This window comes from Prionailurus bengalensis, chromosome A2 (assembly GCF_016509475.1).
Source record: "Prionailurus bengalensis isolate Pbe53 chromosome A2, Fcat_Pben_1.1_paternal_pri, whole genome shotgun sequence".
NCBI classification, from domain to species: domain Eukaryota; kingdom Metazoa; phylum Chordata; class Mammalia; order Carnivora; family Felidae; genus Prionailurus; species Prionailurus bengalensis.
The window spans coordinates 132,135,310-132,156,814 of record NC_057348.1 but is presented as its reverse complement, the minus strand read 5'-3'; the positions used below and the strand labels follow the sequence as shown (position 1 = coordinate 132,156,814).

At 35.0% G+C, this 21,505-nt stretch overlaps 1 protein-coding gene across 1 annotated transcript in view; it reads right to left on the bottom strand.

Annotated features, from left to right (window-relative positions):
* FOXP2 (forkhead box P2) overlaps positions 1 to 21,505 on the bottom strand; it is a 569,999-nt gene that overhangs the window by 498,524 nt on the left and 49,970 nt on the right. Inside the window, exon 2 of the mRNA XM_043589308.1 lies at positions 2,786 to 2,930. The gene's annotated coding sequence lies outside the window, so the exon portion shown is untranslated. The remainder of the gene's footprint in view (positions 1 to 2,785; positions 2,931 to 21,505) is intronic.

Here is a 21,505-nt window from a genome sequence, read left to right as displayed (position 1 = left end):
GACCGCAAGATCATGACCTGAGTTGAAGTTGGATGCTCAGCTGACTGAGCCACCCAGGTGCCCAATCACTATAGTTTTATACAAGGTCTTGAAGTCAGGGAGTGTCAGTCCTCTAACTTTGTTCTTCTTCAATATAATATTATTTACTTGTTGTCTTTTGTTTTCCAGATAAACTTAAGAATCAGTTTATCAATATTCACAGAATAACCTGTTGGCATTTTATTGTGATTGTGTTGAATATGTAGATCAAGGAAAGAAGACGCGACATTACAATTATATTGCATTTGTTTCTGCAGAGACATGGAATATCCTGTAGATCTTTGATTTTCTTATCTTTCATCAGAATTTTATAGTTTTCTAATATTTTAACATATAAATATTATATATTTTAATGTATGTATTTTATATTATATATATGTAATATTGTATTTTATATTAGATGATAGATAGATAGAGAGATAGAGAGATAGAGAGATAGAGAGATAATAGATTTGTACCTGGGTTTCAGGATATTTTTGGTGCTAATATAATAGTACTATATTTTTATTTTTTTGAGTTTTATTTATTTTGAGAAAGACAGGAAGAGGAGCAGAGAGAGAGGGAGAGAGAATCCCAAGCAGGCTCTGCACTGTCAGTGCAGAGTCCCATGTGGGGCTCAATTTCATGAACCACGAGATCATGACCTAAGCTGAAATCAAGAGCTGGACATTCAACCAGCTGAGCTTCTCAGGTGCCCCAATGGCACTCTATTTTTCATTTCAAATCCCAGTTGTTCATTTCTGGGACAAAGGAAAACAACTGACTTGTATATTAATCTTGTTTTCTGCAACCTTGTTATCATTTATTACTTACAGGAGGTTTTATTTGGTTGATTTCTTTGAGATGTTCTACATAGATAATCATGGTATCCGCAAATAGTCGTATTTCTTCCTTTCCAATCTGGATGCTTTTTATTTCCTTTTCTTATTACCTTAGCTAGGATTTTCAGTATAATAGTGAATAGAAGTGATAAGGACACCCTTGCCTTATACTTGATCTTAGCAAAGACGCACTTAGCTTTTCATTAATGGCTGTGCATAGCATAAATATCCATGCAACCACCAGCCTAGTGAATCAATAGCATGTTGCTGACATACCAGAAGCTCCTAGAAACTCTACCTCAGTGTTTACCACCTACCTAGAATTTAACTATTATTTTTAATTTTGCTGTAATCACTTTTTTGGAACTTTATAGAAAAGAAATCATACATACATTATTCATTTGTGCTAGGTTTTTTTCACTCAACATTATGTTTATGAGATTCAAGCATGTTATTATTGGTATACTTAATCTATATTCATTGATTATATATATGTAATATTGTACATATTACAATGTACAATATTGTAGAGAAGATCCACAAAAGTTTTCTGTAAAAAATAATATTTTCCAATCCTTCATCAATCTCAAACCTGTAAATAAGAGTTTACCACTTACTCGTCAAATCTAAATAACTTTTTAAAATTTCTGTCACACTTTTCAATAGCAAATATTAAAATTTTACATAAGGAACAATTGTTTCACATCAGCGAAAGGAATAATAATGTTTGTAATGTTTCCCAAGGCATCTCTATCTAGTTCAATGACAGAAAAATTTAGAACTAAATATCTAAGACCAAACCACTAAAGTTTTTTTTAATCTACATAGTTTATGCTAAATTCAAAAATCCTAATTCATAATTGTAGTGTTGGAAATGGCCAGAGTGTTTCTAGGCTCTATCAAATGTTCTAAACAATATTAAATGTGAACTGATAACTTATGAAGATTTCTTACTGCAATCTACTTTGACAACTTTGTCAGATGCTATGTCAATAAGAATATCACATTTAAAACCTGTAAAATTCATGTTTCAATTTTGACATAATTTCCATGATTCAGACTTTTTAAAATCAAAACAATACTCTTCCACTGAGCTCATTCACTGAAGAATGAAAAGGGTTATCAACTGTTAAGCGAAAGTCAAATTTCTGGCAGTAAGCCGTATATCACATATCAAGTGCCTTATCACAAGGGCGATGCAGTAAGTAACTTTTCAGATAAAAGTGACAACTGACAAGAAATTTCTTCCCAAGTAATTTTCCTAAAATAAGCATTGCCTTTAATCATCATTCTTCCTACCAATTTATAAACAGCAACTGAATTCTTTCTATATAATCATGAACACACATCTTTTAAGTTCTTCCTAATGAGATAGGGAATCAGTCCTTCCAGTACACTGAGCTGACAAAATTTATATATTTTTATAGTGGATTATGGATACAAATTCATTCCAATTCATTTTCACTATGCAAAGTGAAAGCAAGGACTTAATGTCTCTCTTACTGGAAGGTGGATTTAAATAGATATATTAAGATAGCCTTATTCTTGATATAAAGAAATAAAAAAGAAAAAGGAAGAACTAAAGTTTAGTGCAAAAAAGGATTATGATGGCACAATTGTAGATATTAAATCAAAGGAAGTTACCTTCTTTTCATCAGAATACTCTCAAAATTCTTAACAATTCTTTGCCAGAAGATAAAATTAAAAATAATCCATTCTGCATTAAATAGTATTATTGCAAAGCATCACCTTATGTTACGATTCAGAAAATGTTAACACAAATAGAAATTTAAGGTTAACAACAAAAACACCTATATATTTTGTACAGAAAATACATCCAAATATTTGCATCACATATTTTTCTACTAATACCTGAATAGCTACAAAAACTGAGGGATGGAAAATATAGAGTATAGATGACTTACATTTGGAGGGTTAGACTTTAATTCTCTCTCCCAGGATTGAGGAGTCTTACTCTTTGTGCTTACAATGCTTCTTTCTCCAGGGTATTCTTCTACTTCCAGAATAGGTCAGGACAAAGCTTCAACAGACTTCTATTATTTGTTTGATCTAGGGGGAAATTATACTTTTAATCAATTATTACAAAACGCATCAAACTTTTTCTTACTGTGCTGGTGGGTGGGGGCTTCTCATTATTTTCTGTTGGATCTGATGTGAACAGAGAAAATAGGAATTGCCATTGTTGAATATTATAATAAATAAATCAAGTACTTTAAATTAACACCACTAAAAGAAACCCACATCCATCTTCTTTTTCATTTTTATGGCTAAGCAGCATAGCAAGAGAAAATTAATATTCAAAATCCAAATGACTACAAAAGCCTACTCAAATGTATTTTTAAAAGACTTTAACATAATTTTGCAAATCCATGAGTTTGAATGGACTGGCAGAGACGATTAGGTATCAAATATTTTTACTCATTCATTTTAATGTCTTAGAGCTAAAGAATTACAGGATGATTAGAAAAGTGTAAAGGAAAATCCATTTTTAAAAATTTTAATGGAATAATAAAAAAAGATGATTTCAAGAGCATGAGGCAGACCAGAAACAGATAGCAGAGGGTCTGTAGGCAGGGCAAGAGATCTGGAGTAAAGATTTTAAAGATGGTACAAAGGTTAGGAACTGCTATTCAAACAAAGCATGTTAGTCAAATTAAAGTACACAACATGGGTACGTCCTAAATCCTGATTCATGTTAATTCTCTAGCAAATCTATAAGATGTAAAAACGTAACACATACTACCTTTACAAGGACACTGAAATGTGATGTATGATTATCTGCTCCATGGTGGTATGAACATTCATAATTTTAAGGAAATTAATTGTATTCTACAAATTTTATCAAATTATAGTTTTCTAATAATGGATATTTTCTGCCTCATTAAAATGAAATATTAAGATAAATGTCTTCAACTTGTGCCATACCCTAGATCACACTCTCTTAAAGTCATTCATATTGCGTTCCATTAAATAATAAATTAGAATGCAGGGGGAACTTTTGGAGAAAAACTGGAAATAAAATATAGACGTTTTGGGGAAACGTATCATTTAAAGCCAGTTTTTGCTCAGATATATAAGAGTATTACACTTGTGATTATTATTACAAAAAGAAAACTATAATAGGATTATGATAAATAAACAAAATCAATCAGTATCTGTATCAAAATAGCCAGATAGGAAAACCAGAGATACAGAGGCAGAAGAGTACTTCTTTAAGCCATCAGTGTAGTCACAAAGGTGTGGTCACCTTTGTTTTTAACCATTGTAAGGGATATTTACTTGGCATACTCCAAAATTATCTCCAGATTAAACAAAAACACAAATTAGGCTACTAGAAATTAAAGCTTTGAGGAAACAAACTCATTTGAGATTAGATTTTAGGATTCCAGAAAACTGCAGTTTTCTTTTCAAAAGATTCAATTAATCTTGGCCTAATGTAACAGTCTTACCTACTCAAATTTATAAACATGCACTTTCTGTATGAATGTCTCCATATGGCTTTTCAAACATAGGTAGTTCCACTTTTGTTTCTAGAACACAGGAATGGTTTTGCTGTATTTTGGATCAGTGAAGATCAATGTGCATTCCTTTAGGGAAGCCTTTTGAACTGACAAAGGATGAATGATTGACATCAGTAACAAATACTTTTTGTTGTCCTGGACTGACATGTCATTTATAGCAATACCTATGCTAATTAATGCCATACATATCTACCAGATGTGTCAGAGAAATATGCCAGACCCTTCAGAGAATATAGCTTGAGTGTGGCTAAAATTACATTATAGATATGGAAATGTATCCCTTTGTGATATAGAACTAATCGCCCTCCCTCCCTCTCTCTCTCTGTCACACACACATTCACACACATTCACACACACACACACATGTGCACACATGCAGAATATACTTTCTAGGGTAGAGAAAACCGCACTTATCCATATAATTACCTATACCTTGTATTTTCCACTGGTATTTTTTTTGTTTTTGTTTTTTACTGCAGAAAACAAACTGTACCTTACCAAGTTTTAATACACTATAAACTCAACCCTAAGAAATACAGGACATAAAATATAAAAAATACAAGTTGTGGCCTTCACAAACTATACTATCATCATGACACTTTACCATATTATATTAAAATTTTGTTCTCAGATCTTCAACTACACTGGTAGATCATTAACAATGAGTACTGTTATTAATCATCTTCATTTCTCCATTCTCTAGGACATAATCTGGTATACAATGGGTACCAATTTTTGTATGTGTGTATTTCTTAAATAAAAGTTAAGTTCTACAAGGTCATCAAAATTACACAGAGCATTTTTGTCAATAAATTCAATATATACAGAGAAAGAATTAATAATGTTGGCAACTAAAACCCATAGTCATTGAATCAGACAAACTGGTAAAGAACTCCTCTCAGCGGCTGGCACATAGCTAGCACTCAATAAATGTGAACTGTCAACTATAAACAGGGTGAGCATTCCTCCCTGATTGCAGGGGTTAAATGACATTCATCCTTTATAATTATTAATAGTTATCCCTTTCCTTCTTAAAAGTCTCCCAGTTTAGATGATAACTTTATATAGTCATTGAAGGTAGAATTAATTATTATTCATTTATCATTTGATTATTTTTGTCAATAAATTTTTTGTTTTTTTTTCTTTTTCCCATGATGCTGTTATATGACAAGAATATTTTGTTAGGATTAGAATAAACAAGATTCATTCTTTTAACATAACAAATTCACATAGATGGTCAAAGGTTTACTAAATCCTCACATCCTTAAAGCTAAACATTTTATAATCAGCGTAAGGATCACTTCCTAGCTGACAAATCCAAATGTGAATTCTTAATTCTTGATTTGTGTAACTTCTCCCACTCAGTTTATTTTTTACTCCTTCCTTTTTAAAACTCTCCCTTTGGCTTACATGACACTCCTCTTTCTGAATTCCTCTTCTAACTCTGAGATCTTTTTTCAGTCTCTACTAGTTCCTATTCTTAGGAGTACCTCCTCAATGTCACTTTTCCCAAGACTTCATTCTACACCATGTCTTAACCAGCCACTGTATTTCCAGTATCAACCACTACCTGTGGCAAACAATACCCGAATGTATATATTCAGTCCACACCTCTCTCCTGACTGGCAGATGTAAAATTCCTACTGATTGTACAATGTCCTTTCTCCAGTCTTAACTCCCTCTAACCCGCACTCCACAACACAAGCCAAGTGGGTTTTTACTTTTTTGTTTATTTTCTGAAATACAAATCTAATAATATTCTTTCTAGCCGAAGGAAACAGTCAACAGTTAAGGAAGGAATGAAATCCTTCAGAGAATTTATAGACAACAGAAGACGAGGGGGGAAATCCAAACCTACTAGAATGAGAGGGAATCTATTCGTGATATCTCATTTGTAATGCGAGCATGTTTCACTTACAAAAATTATTGCGTGCCGTGGTTAGGTTTCAGGCCAATATTACTAGAAAGAATAATATGGTAAACAAATACATTATGAGGATCACAAAATACCACTCACAAAAGAGCACTCAAGTTTTAAGTATATACCATTGTCTCTATAAAGTCTCTTCCACCTCTACAATGATAGTCCTTTTCCTGTTTCTCCAAAGACAATTTCAAATTCATAGTCTTCACATCCATCAAATATCTTCAAACACCATTCTCACCATTATTCTTTGCAGAATACACCCAATCTGACAAAGTTTTCCAAATATATATTTCATAAAATGCCCAAAGCTAAGACTGAAGCAGGTGAGTATAAGATAAAATAAAGTTGTAGGGTACTAAGGTAAAGTCTCAAAAGGGGTGGGTTTTAACCCTCTCAGATGACTGTATTTGCTACTGCATTTGTTGTGTAGGCATGCAGGCTTAGTCTTGCCAAATGTGAATTTTTAAGAGAGGTTGAAAAAACAAGGTGTGTGTGTGTGTGTGTGTGTGTGTGCGCGCGCGCGTGCATGTGACCGAGAGACAGAGAGAGAGACAGACACAGAGACATAGAAAGATTCAATTTTGGGGCGCCTGAGTGGCGCAGTCGGTTAAGCGTACGACTTCAGCCAGGTCACGATCTCGCGGTCCGTGAGTTCGAGCCCCGCGTCGGGCTCTGGGCTGATGGCTCAGAGCCTGGAGCCTGTTTCCCATTCTGTGTCTCCCTCTCTCTCTGCCCCTCCCCTGTTCATGCTCTGTCTCTCTCTGTCCTAAAAATAAATAAACATTGAAAAAAAAAGAGATTCAATTGTTAAGATTTAACAAGTTTTATATTTTTTTAAAGAAAATGGTAAGTATTAACAAATATTATTTGCAAGCTCTGTAAGGGACATGGATCACCCCTTTTTGACATCAAGGTTAAGTTGAAGAGCTTAGAGCCTATGACCTAAAAGCCATGTATAACATGGTTTATCAAGGAAAGTGTGGTCTGTGTTCTGACCAACCAATAAAAACTCTTTTGGCATATAATCCATTTACATGTTAAGATATGCTTGCTATTTAATTTCATTATCTAAAACAGCCTGTGAGTGCAACTTTCCATCCTCTCTTTGACTCAGCTCTTTATCCTCTACTGCCTCTTAAACATCTTCACTTGAATATTCTGGTTCTGACCCTTCTTCAAATTAATAATGGCCTATATGTCTTCAGAATTGTATCTCAAACCTTCTCTTTACTCAAGAGCACTCAAGTTTTCTTAAATATATACCAAAAGATGTCTCTATAAAACAGCCTAAAAACAATGTCTCTTCCACCTCTACAATGATAGTCCTTTTCCTGTTTCTCCAATGACAATTTCAAATTCATAGCCCTCACATCCACTAAATATCCTTGAATACCTCTCTTACCATTAATACTTGCAGAATACACCATTATCTGACAAGGTTTTCCAAATATATAAGATGTTTTTATAATCTATTAGACTGACATGGGGGAGAACTGAAACACATGAATACCTAAATTCAATAAATTTGACTTCAAATCATAGAAATATTTCCCTGGCGCCTTTCCTTATGAATGTATCAATTAGTGTCATTTAACAGAAGGGGTTCCTCAATATCTACCAAGTAAATCAAAACTTGTTAGCCCAAAACCTAAGGCCCTTCATTTTAGCATCTAATCTGCCTCTCCCATATATTGTTCCTCTTAGTCTCCCTTACACTCCAGAATAGAATCAACCATTTCATGCTTGCCTTGATCAGCCTTTAAAGTCTCAATTTGCTCCATCTAGACTCTCTCACCTCTCAAATTCTATTTGTTCAAATTGCACTATACCTCAATTCAATTACCATCTCCTCCATGAAGCACTCCCTTATTTTTTTAGCCAGAAGTAATCAACCCCCATAGCATTTTCTCCATCTCACATGTAATTAAAAACTACTGAAAATACAGAATATGCCTTATTTACCTGTGTCTTTCTTGGAAATAATTTTTACTACCAGTATTTTCAAGTTTAAAAAAAAAGCCTGTCAAAAATATGTGTCATGGAGAACTACCAAGTCATTATTTGACTTATTCTATAGAAAACCTAATAGACAAACTATACTTAGTCAAATAAAACATTTGGTTTGAAATATCTACTCTCAAGTTCTCAATCAATATTAAAATTTAAAACTCACTGGGGTGCCTGGGTGGCTCAGTCAGTTCAGCATCTGACTTCAGCTCATGTCATGATCTCACGGATCGTGCGTCCGAGCCCCACATCAGGCTCTGTGCTGACAGCTCAGAGCCTAGAGCCTGCTTCGATTTCTGTGTCTCCCTCTCTCTCTGCCCCTCCCCTGCTCGTGCTCTGTCTCTCTCTCTCTATCAAAAATAAACATTAAAAATTAAAATAAAATAAAATAAAATAAAATAAAATAAAATTTAGAACTCAAAACAAAATTATATGTTTTTTGCAAAAATCGTGTTATATGACAATGTATTTTAAATGATGTAATAAATCTCTCCATAAAGACCACTAATGTAATCCTCTGCATTTCATGAAAGGAAAATCAAAACTAGCATACTCAACAAATCGGAGGTCACCAAAGGGGTTGTTAAGAGTTGAAAAAGTACAAAATTATATTCCAAAGCCTACTTTTATTAGTGGTAAATTTCAGAAAATGGAATATTCATATCTGAATTATCTTAGGGAAGAGAACTTACTTACATAAACTTTGGGTCAAGCATGAGACCCGAAATAAAATGAGTTGTCAATGAATGACCAGGATCTTCTAATTGGGAAGACTTCCTTTGCCTCTGGCTCACCCTATAAACTCCTCCATAGTTTATAGGAAAGATTCACAGAAGAAAGTAATTTATCTAAGATCTCAGAGAGTGTAAGCAGCACAGATAGGACTTGAGCTGGGTATAACTGTCCTAATCCAGTCGTCTTTCCTTTCAACCAATGCAAGCCAAATTTATTCAAAACGTAATATATAAATATCCACATATAATCTTTAATTTCTCTAGCTATGTTTCAAAATAACCATTTCCACTAAATAACAAAGGTAATCAAAATTAGAAAATACCAATATTTTTTGTACTTGTAGTCTCCAGAGCATGCTTATTACAACACTATAAATTTCACATTACAGGTATTTCACTTATATATCATACATGTTTGTAACTAGAGTCAAATAAGGATATCACACTTCTAAAACTAATAATCTTCCATTCTTAAAAAGGCACAACCCGTATTAGCATCAATAGATACACATTTAAAGGAGATCTACTCATTTTATGCATAATTTCTGAGTAGCTGATGGTATTTTAGTTTATTTATGAAGTGGGAAAAAAATTCTCAGCACAAACAAGCAGTGGGGGTGCAGTGGTGGGGCGGGGGGGAGAAGACCACCTTATCTATATTGCCCTGACAATTGAGTATGGACAACAATATTTTCTAAATGTACCCTATTCAGCGCTGGATATGTAATTACCTTCAGTTCATAGTCTAGACATTAATGCTTTCATAGTATTTAAGACTCCTTGTAACATGCTTGCAGCTTTAAGTAAGCAAGGCTAAATCTTGACCAGATAAATTAGCAAAGAATGCAATAAAAGCTGCAATAAAAGAACTTTATCCTACAAACCTTCAAGTTGCTGCTAAATGAGATTTCTTTGAAATGCAGATCAGTTGAACTAGATTAGTGAATTTTAGCTCCTGTCAACATCATAACAAAATACAAATACAATTGTTCACTGGCCTTATCTCCATGCTTCCATCTGCTGCCTTGTTATTTACTTTCCTTGATTTACTATGCAGATCTAAATAAGGCACATCAAGGAGGGCTTACAACACAATGGCTTCTTAAGCTTTACATCAAGGTATTTGAAACTGAAGCCAGGAAAGGGCTGCCATCAAAGACATATCTCTAATGAACTTCCATATCAGAGAAGGTTTGGTATTTAATACTGCTGTGAAAAGAAAGAGCTACAAATCAGAATGGCCTATGAAAGAAAATGCCTACAAATCTTGATGAGATTAGCACCTCTGAGAATTAATATCCCAATAAAAATGATGTCTGGTACCTTGAAGAGTTAACTTCCAACCTTTGCAAATATAATGCAGTGTGTCAAGAGCAGGGAAATCATTTGACAAGGTTAAAAGGTCAGGGAAGAATTTTTAATTTTCCCCCAAAGCTAGAAAATAATATTCTTTTACTCCCGCTTATTGTAAATCCATGTCAGAATAAACACACTTAAACACAATTAACAAAATTAGCAAATTTTTATCCTTACCTTTCTACGTCATATGCATTTTGCAGTATTTTTCACAATGAAATTAGGAATAACTTTACAGTACAATAATATGATCTAAAATGACAGCATGCAACATTTGTTCATCAATTCTAATATTTTCCTTTCCTCCCCACAGCAAACTATGGCAACACAGAGTAAAATCTTCAGTCATTTTGCAAATCCTGAGGTGCCAGTTTTATTATATGCCACTACTCTTTTTAAGAAATATAGTAAAAAAAAAAGAAAGAAAGAAATATAGTAAGTGGGGAAAGAATTTTCTTCCACCCACTCTTCCTCCCAGTTGTGTTTTCCCACCTTCATTTCTAATGTACCAAAGTTGAGTAAGAAAATAATTCACAAACATTAGTGAAAGTTTCCAGCAAACTCTGCTTGCATTACTATTTGACAATTTTTTCCCATAAGCAGTAAGGTCTATAAACAAATAATACTGTTTTTTTTTTTTTCCTAAAGAAAGCATTTCAATCATTTATGTCGTTCTATAGCAAGGGAAGATCCCACAAGCATGTTCTGTTCCGTGGATCAATCAGCTCCAAACCAAAGTAGACATGTTGTCGACTCCAGTGCCTGGAAATCCTGCTGCAGGCTCACCAGATGATGAAAACTGAGGTATGCAGTGTATGGGGGCCCCACATGGCATTCGGTAGCTTCTGGGCATGTCAAACTTCACAACTACCCTACAGTCAATGACAGCAAACACCTTCCCTGTTCTTGCCTCCAAACATAAACTTGCCTCTCTACCCTCCTTCTGAATTACGGGCAGTCTTCCAGAAACAAAGCCCCAAACAGTAGCAACCTCTCATGACTACACAACAGAAATCACAGTTGTCTTTTTGCTGGATTTCATTTCATGTAGGCGATGTACCAGACTTATTTACAGCCACCAGAGACTTACCTCTTCTTGTTTAATGAAATGACAAAACAACAGATTTGCATATGCAAAAGCAGGTGCTGTAACAGGTTTGACTACTCTTGACCTAAAGCTTGTAAAAGAGGTTTATCAGAAACAGCTGTCTCAAAGGTATTGGTGCTCTGATGGGCAGTCAAAACTCCACCATCTGTAGACATGTGTGTACAAAATGGCAATATGAATTAAAAACAATCAATAGACCTTTCCTCATTATCCATATGTTAAAATCCCAAGATGTGTATATATCGGACTATTTTACCTATCAGTTCTAGATATGGTAACTAAAATAGGAATGTTGACATGCAAAAATAATGTGTTCAATGGATCATTTGAGAACAATTCTTTTCTCCATGCTTACGTACTGTAACATACCAGACACTAAATTTTAATAATAGTGTTCTTTTATAGAGCAAAGTTTTCACAAGATTAATGATTCTAATTGCTGGGATAATAACCAAAATAACTGTATTACTGGGTTTCTACTCCCCTAAGCATCTTCCTTAACTATTTTATATATTCAAGATGTTTTTTAGATCTTAAAAATAATGAAATTGTGTGCATGAGTTTCTTAATCTCTCTTACTTCTAGCTTCAAGTTAGACAGGTACATTTTTCTACTCAGATTATAATTTTCTCTAAAAGAGGCTACTTTTTCCCTTGCACACTAAAGAAACGGATCTGAACATGACCCCTCACTGAATAGACTGACTTGTTTTCGAGTTATATTTGCAGAAGGTAGCACCATATGCCCCAAGCTCCAAGTTGGATGCTCTTTCTACAGTCTAATTTGCTTGTCAAAAGATGTTACAATCACAAATCTACAATGTCTAGATAAACTCAGTATTGCCTGAAAAAAATGCAAACTATTTTCCTCTCTCTTTAGAAATAAAAAATAAATAATCTCAAAGAAATGCAAAAACAGTTTGTACAGTCAAACCATCTCTGAATTATATATAAAAGGTCCTGGTGCCACAAGACTGAAAAAAAGAAAAGAACATACACACAGACAGGCATTCACACACATATACATAAGTCTAAATTGATTATGAAGATCAAAAACCTTGTCTCCTTTATGAAAGAACAGAAACCTCATAAAGCACATAGTTTTCCAGCTGACATAAAAATAGTGAACTTCTTCCTTCTGGGGTGCCTGGGTGGCTCAGCTGGTTAAGCAACCACCCTTCATTTCAGCTCAGGTCATGATCTCACAGTTCATGGGTTTGGTTTTGAGCTCTGCATGGGGTTCTGAGCTGGCAGGATGGAATCTGCTTGAGATTCTCTCTCCCTCCCTCTGTCTGTCTCTGCTACTCCCCTACTTGCAGTCTCTCAAAATAAACTTTAAATCTTTTTTAAAAATGAACTACTTCTTAAACACAAGTTTCACAAAAATCAAATTTAAATCAGACCACAGTTTATTATAAAAATGAACTTTTCATACCTGAGTGAAATATACTCACTTATTTTAAATGTTTTTTTGCAATTTCAACTGTATGTCTTAGAAATTTTGTTTCACCTCAAGGTACCTTAACATTTTGCTGTGATAGTATTATTTTGTTTGTTTGATTGTGATTTTGTTAGTCTATTTGTTGTTTCCTGATGGGGAGATGCTATCTGACCATGGGAAGGAAGAAGGAAAGTTTATACCTGCAGGCAACTGATCTGAATTTTTCCTTGTTTTCTTTTTTTTTCCTGTTTTGTCTAGTTGCTTAAACATTTAAGAATTTAGAGAAAAAAGCAAGGTTATTCAGTGGCTGTTTCTAACAACTGAGATAAGACATCATTATGACCCCTTCAAAGCTTCTCCAAATTTTTAAAAACTAAAATTATTTACTCAATAGGTTGTAACTGTCTTTTCTCAGCCACAGTAATCCATCATGTGAATAAATATTTAGACAATATTTTAAATGTGTACGATCTACTTGACAGAATGCCATAGTTTCAGGCTGTCATGTAAATACAATCTGATCAAAAACATTCTGCTTGTACAATAAAAGCCCAGCTAGAAACACAATAGTTCAGCCAAGGAGAGAAAACTGATATCTAGGAAAACCCCAAAAGAGGAAAGTGACCACCAGTGATATAAACCTTTCCAATTTTAAGAAGTGTAATGCTCTTTTTGTTGAAGCAGACATACGATAAAGAATAAACACCTATTTTAAGCACATATTAGCGAAGCTTCTTAAAAATTTACCATTTGTGAAAAGAAGATGTATCTATTTATTAAGCAACAAAAGGCATCAGAAAAAAACAATAGAGTAGCACTGTATGTACTGACACGGAATCATGCCAGGGTTCTGCCCTAAGTGGATAAAAGCAGGTGCCTGTGTTTATATTACCAACTCTGAAAACAACAACATATAGAGATACATATGTTTATATATACATCAACTACTTCCAGATAAATACCAAGAAATCAACTATTATGATTGCTTTTTGAAATGGGGAAATGTATATTTAAGATAGTTTGGTATGGCACATTGTAACAAATGGATAGCCAGCTGTCCCAGGCCCAACCTTGCTTTGCTGGGGGCTAAAAACATAACATCTCTTCACACCCTTAACATAACTGAGGTACAGCAGGCTACAAGGTATTATGTATTATCTGTTTTTAATAATGAAATTAAAAGTGAACAAATCAAACTGACCATTAAAAGCTTATCATTGGAGAATGGAAACTTAACTCATCTGCCAAATCTTACTGCAGTTTTTTAAAATAGTACGCGGTTGAAATTTTAACTGCACTTTATTTTTTTAATGTTTATTTATTTTTGACAGAAAGAGAGCATGAGCAGAGGAGGGGCAGCGAGAGAGGGGGACAGAGGATCTGTGCTGACAGCAAAGAGCCTAATGCGGGACTTGAACTCACAAACCACGAGAACATGACCCAAGCTGAATTAAGCGACTTAACTGAATGAAACACCCAGGCACCCCTCTAACTGTACTTGAAATGGTAGTCCAGTAATCCCTCAATCTTTCTTATTTATAAGGGCTGTGGATACTTCTAGAATATATAGCAAGAGTGCTCAAACCAGAGTTCCTAGCAGACTTGTACCAGGATGTTTATTGCATCCTTAGTATTTCACAAATTTCAAAGGAAATTATTTTTATGTGAGATAGGGGTACTAACGTGAAGTCAAGTTTTATCCATGATTCTGTTATATTTTATTTTTATCTTTCTAATGTTTATTTATTTTTGAGAGAAAGATAGACTGACAGAGACAGAAAGAGAGAGAAAGAGAGAGTAAGTGGGAGGGGCAGAGGGAGGAGACACAGAATCCCAAGCAGGCTCCAGCCTCCGACCTGTCAGCCCAGAGCCTGATGTGATTCCTGAGAAATGACCTGAGCTGAAGTCGGACACTTAACCAACTGAGCCGCCCATGCACCCCTATTTTTAATTTATTTTTAAGACATATAAAGAAGGTAAGTCAAAGGTCTCACTTGTTAGCTTAAGAAGCTCCAGCTGACATTGATTTTGATTTGACTGAAAAAAAATGGAAACATTTGATTACTTTAATGAATATAATTTGTTAGCTACATAAAAAAAATTTAAGCATGGTAAGAATTAGTAATGAAGAGAAATTCTTGGTGCTAGTGCTGCTAATGTTACTCTAACCTCAGCAAATTGTACATGTGTGCTAGAAAGCACTTATCTGTAAAGAAAATAAGATTTGAGTCTATTGCACCTTTTAGTCCATTTTAGTTTGTTTTCATGGTGAAACTATGTAATAGCTTTTTTATTAGTTGGCATGGAAAAGCTTTTGCTGCTAATCATATACATGTGGCAAATATTTTTTGTGATAGTATGTCAGATGATGGTGGTGTTTCAAGAAGAAAAAAAGTCAAGATCAGTATTCAGAAAGGAGCAGGTAAATGATTGGGATGCAGAAAAAAAGACAAGAAGAAGAAGCTCCGTGTGACTAGAAAAAAAGATGGATTCAGCACTTTTCCCATCAGGAGAAACATCCGTTACGCCCAGAAAAAATTAAGTAGGATTCAGTGGCATTGGGATATTTAGAGAGTTCTGAATACTGATTCCCATTCTGCCTCTAAGGCCTAATCACCCAGACAAAAATATTTGCATGTGCACCTTGTCCAGACACTGTGTTCAGCAAGTTCAGCACTAAGACCTCACTGATGCAGTCTCCTGCCTGTTTAAAAAAAAAAAAAAAAAAGGTAGTGGATGCATGGAACTGGTGAACAATTGGTGTCAAATATTAGCGGCATAAGAAGAGGAATTAAAGACACTCGAGGCATAAAAATAAATAAAACACAGTAATCCAAATAAGAAAGAATGAAAATCTGAACTAAAACAGTGGCAGAGGAGAAAAAGCAAACAGATCTAAATGGTAGATATGTATTTGTTAGTGTCTATTTTATTTTGTGATTGACTAAGATAAATGAACAAAAGAGGGAAAACTGAAAATGGCTTTCAGAGTTTTTGGCTTGATTACATGTGGTAGACGGCATGTCTTTCAACAGATAAAGAATACAGCAAGGAACACACCGTGGGGGGGGGGGGGGAGAGGTTATACTTGTGGTGGTGGCCTCTAAGAAGGCCACCGATGATCCCCAACTCTGGTTTCTGTGTCCCATGCAATCTCCTCCCCAGGAGGGTGGGCTGGACCTAGTGCCTTGCTTCAAATGAACAGAATACGGTAAATGATGGGATAATCATTTCTACGGTTAAGTTTCAAAATAACTCTGACTTCTGTCTTTCTCATTCTTTCACGTGATCACGATGATGGAAGTCATTTCCATGTTGTGAGTTATACTATAGCTAGACCCACATAAAGACGAAGTGATAGGCCCACATCTTTTGAGTGAATACCACCGAAAAACTAAGGAAATTTTCTTCCAACCTCTAAAAACTATAATCTGGCTCAGCAAAGGAGTCACTCACACAAATGATGAATTATGTTAAGTTCCAATATACCTGTTTGTTATTTCACTCACATCATTCCCCGTAAAAACAAACTACTAGCCAATATTCATATTGGAACTAAACTCATACACTCATCAATTGCAGCCCTAAGGTGGCTGCATGCTGTAGAGTTCAGCAAAAATCAATGAAAACATTCAAAACCTCTGACATGGGGCTTGAGTGTTCTTGAGCAAAGAATAAAGTAGTTTATAGTAGCAAAGCAACATTCTTTATATATGTATGTGTTTCTGCCTTTATATTGGTTTATGTCCAACAGTGTATTGTTTCTGCAGAGTGGTGAGTTTCATTTGCTTTATAGCCAAAGAGTTAAGATAAGGTAAACCTTGTATCTTCTAGACTTAGTTGATTTATCTGGACTCAGAAACCAACCCATTTTTGACAGTAGATCTGTTCTAGATTTGATAGAACCCTACTGTTAGTTGCTTAATGAATACATGTTGAATTGACAGCAATGGATTCCTCCGCTTTACCATCCTGATTGCTAGTAAGATTACAAAGCTCATCTCATATTTTCTTGGCTTAGAATAGTGCTCTGCTCATATATTCAATGAATGAGTTTATAGAATGAGTGAGTGGATGAATGAATGAGTCACTCTATTAATCAGGACAGGCAATGGAAGATTGAGGAGGGTGTGATTGATGAACCCTGCACGGAAAAGGAAGGGGAAGGAATCATGGATATTGCTTTAGGGTATGTCATTCATGAAAGTAATTTTATTTTCACACCTTTTAAAATGAAATTTTGGCAGCATCTTTAGAATAGATTTGAACATTATAAAGGTCAGAAACTTCGGGATCACTAATTGTTAATATGACACTATGATATAAATTTGTCATGGCATATAAGGAAAACGATACTTATTGCCATTGCTGTGTGACAGGCAGGAAAAACAATAGACATGTTACTTGGCAACAGGCAGAAACAGCATCATTATCACCACCACAGAGTCATGGAATCTCGAATTGGAAAGGATCTTAAAGGTCATCCAGTCCAACATCAAGCTCGACAGATGGCCATCTAGCCTCTGCCTAACCATTTCTAATCATTGTTACTTGTCATGGTAGCCAGTTATATAGTTGGATAATCTTAACAGATAAGAAGCTCCTAAAATCCAGAAAAAAATCTGGCTGTTTAAAACTTCTCATTGTCCCTGACTAAAAACAGAATTTACATAAAATGTATTTTCTCCGTAGATGGAATGTAGAGAAAAAATGGCACTGGACATGGTATCTGAGGATTTGGATTTGTGTTAGAAAGAAGCCACCTATTAGTTTATTCTTAGTAATTTAATTTCTGAGCTTAATACATATATAAGATAGAGTGTGATGGGAATCAAAAAAGATAATATATGGGATAGTGCTTTGCAAACTGTAAAATTCTAAAAGGTACTACTTTTCATTTAGACAACATTTTGTATATTAAATATACTGTTTGTCATCTCCCAATGCAACCACAGTTATCTTTTGTAGTGTGATATGGTTTTGTGCAGAGGGCAGAAAACACACCTAACTATCCAGACCAATATGCTAATTTAAATCCTTCCATTTTTAGGAGTAATGGTAAACTATCAAAGGAAACAATCTTAAAAGAATCTTATCAGTGCTTTATAATATCACTCTGATAAATTATGTCTTTAGAGTAGTACTAGAAATCATATTTTTGGGTAATATGCATACTTTTTTAAAATTTATTTTTAGAGAGAGTACACAGCATGGGAGATAGGGAGAGAGAGAAAGAGAAAGAAAGAAAGAGGACAACCTTAAGCAGCCTCCATGCTCAGGGTGGAACCCAATGCAGGGCTCAAATCCACAACCCTGGGTTCATGACCTGAGCCAAAACCAAGAGTCAGACGCTCAACTGACTGAGCCACCCAGGCGCCCCTAGAAAGCCTATTTTTAAAATGAAGATTCTTCATCATTTTGAGAATACTGTGGGAAACAGTTTGATTTCTCTATCCAAGTTGGAAGTAAGCTTTTTAAAAACAGTATTTTAATTTTTCATTCAGAATGATTTGTCCATAAAGACACCTCACAGTTATATTTAATTTTTATCTTTCATCAACAGCAACTTGCCTAATACCTCAGCCTATAGATGACTACTACTCAATACGGAGAAAAGAAGAAAAGGGTACTTATTTGTTGAGACCCAACCATACACAGCAAATAGAGTGCCTTGAGTTAAGATGGATATAACAAATGCCAACCAATTCTTTTTGAAGAGACTTTTTATGTTAACATAAATGGTATAATGCCATGTAAAATTTAAGCTCTTACTTTTCCAAACTTGTCTACTTGAAATGGACCTTCTGGAAACTATACTAAGGGTTTCTGGATACTTGAAATCTCATCCACCTCCTGCTTCAAAATTTGGAACATACATTTTTAAATTTCTAATAGTTCTTTGAAGTTTATAATAACAGTAACAAAATTGGTATTTCTGCACAAATAATATTGTTTCTGAAATATATGTGCTTCCTAACATTAAAACTATCCACCAAAGATAGAAAAAGAATCTGATTTTTTAAATTAATTTATAAAACACATGAAAATTTCCTAAGTCATTAGTTGGGAAATTTTCAGCTTCAGGTACTCTTTCAGGAATTGACACCTTTTTTGAGAGGCTCTACTAAGAACCCCTTATAAGGCCCTATTTCTCTGTTGTCACAGTATTTTACTTTTTTCACAGCTGTCCAGGTAATGATGGCAAATCACTTAATGACACTAGCTGGAATGCTTCTTCCCCACTCACACAGTTTCTTGAGAGTTTGCAGGGAGCGCACTCACAAACCCCCTGTGCATTCCTGGTCTTCATTCAGTGCCTCAATATGCCTTGCCAAGGAAGGAAGAATGAATCATCTCTTTGGTACAAATGGGCCTCTCTTTTATTTCTCATTTAATTCAGAACCTAGGTAGGAAAGAAGGGCGATTTATTGGGCAATTTACGAGACACACCCCACCCAGCATAATGAAATTGTCCAATGGCAGTTCTGAACAGCAAGATTCAAATCAGTCCCAGAAACTGTAATGCTATCTGTCTTCTAATAACCCAGGGTTTGGTATAACTATTTTTTTAAAAATCTCATAAAACATCGTATGGCAACTTTTTACACCTGGGGAAGACATACCTTGGCATGTCACAGAACAAAGTGCTGAAGCACACCATGTGTCACAAACACGATATAGGTATGCCAAGATGCTGATCCCATCTGCCCTCGGGGTGGCCAAAAGAGCCTGGGGCAGCCAGGGTCCTCAGGCCCATCACCACCAGCCACAGCTTAACCCAAGGTGCTCTCCAAATACCAGCACTTTCTATGTGTGTCACCGTGGAAGTAGTAGCTGAATAAAACTCTGAACCACAGCAGCTTAGTCACCTGCCAGGAGCACGGCACGTCTCTGGTCAGGATGTAAACGGGCTGCAGGTATAAAACAGCAGACAACTTTGCTGTGGGTTGCATTATAGAATTTTAATATAATTCACAAACAAATAAACACTGTCATAATTTTTCCATGTCCCAAAATAAAGAAGTCTCACTGGGTCCTCACTACTTACTATGTGGAAATCCAGGAACTAGACGGTGAGGCTATCCTAAAGATTCAAGCCAAGAGCAAAGAGTTCACCTCAACTGACAGAACACATTTTTTTTCAGGGCAGATATTTGTTTCTCCTTATGAGCATCACCTCTACTTGGATTGCAATTATGTAAATATAAAATAATTTTTATAAAAATAATAAAATCGAGCTTATTTCCAGCTGGGCTCCAGAAAGCTAAGAATTGCCGGGAACTAACTTCATGTTATTTCTATGTGGAAGAAAAGCACAACAGAAGTCTACAAGATTACATGTTTAGAGTTTATCATATGTAAACTTGTCATACAATCTTGACTGAGTATTCTTAGGGCTCAGTTACTTTATCTGTTATGTGAGGATTACAAAGCCAATAAAATCCAAATACTGTTATAAAAAAGGATGGATTTTTAAAAAGAGAAACACCTTTAACTTCTATAATAAAACAGTGATGTTTAATAATGGCTATTTTGCCTAAGGTATACTAACAGAGAGTATTTGCCTACTCATCAACCATCAACCACCAACCTGGATGTTTCAGTCAGTTAAGTGTCCTACTTTTGATTGCGGCTCAGGTCATGGTCTCATGGTTCATATGATCCAGTCCTACCTTGGGCTCTGCACTGACAGCAGGGAACCTGCTTGGGATTCTCTGTCTCCCTTTCTCTCTGCCCCTCCCCCACTTGCACCTGTGCTTCTCTCTCTCTCTCTCTCTCTCAAAATAAATAAGCTTAAAAAAAAGAAGTATCAAGAAAATGAGCATGAAATAATCACACACCATAATGTAAAGAAATAAAATTTCTAGTTTTATCTAATTCATATATATAATATATATAGTTATATATATAGTATACTATAGTATATATAGTATATATATAGTATATATATAGTATACTATATATATAGTATATATAGTATATATATTCACAATATTATATATATATATATACACACACACACACACACACACACACACACACACAAACACAATTCCCCCCCCCCCAAAAAATAAGCAGTGAAGCCTAGTGGCTTTAGGGGATCCAGACCCTAGGTATTCATGCTTAACCTTGGACCAATTATTTAACCTTTCATTTCTTCAGCACTAAAACATGAGAATAGTAACACCCAAGAGTTGTTTTAAAAAATTTAGACATATCAAATATTTAAAAGCATGCCTGGCCTATAGTAAGCTCTAAATAGTGCTGGCTATTTCTATTACTCAACAGTAGCACAAATCCTTACCTGCCCCTAACCTCCCATCATACACATTTAGCCATACTAAGTCTATAGATGCAGAAATTCTAACATTAATTTATTTTTTATTTATTTTTGAAAGAGAGAAAGTGTGAGTGGGGGAGGGACAGAGAGACAGAATCCCAAGCAAGATCCACACTGTCAGCACAGAGCCCAATGTGGGGTTTAAACCCACAAATGGTGAGATCATGACCCGAGCCAAATTCAGATACCC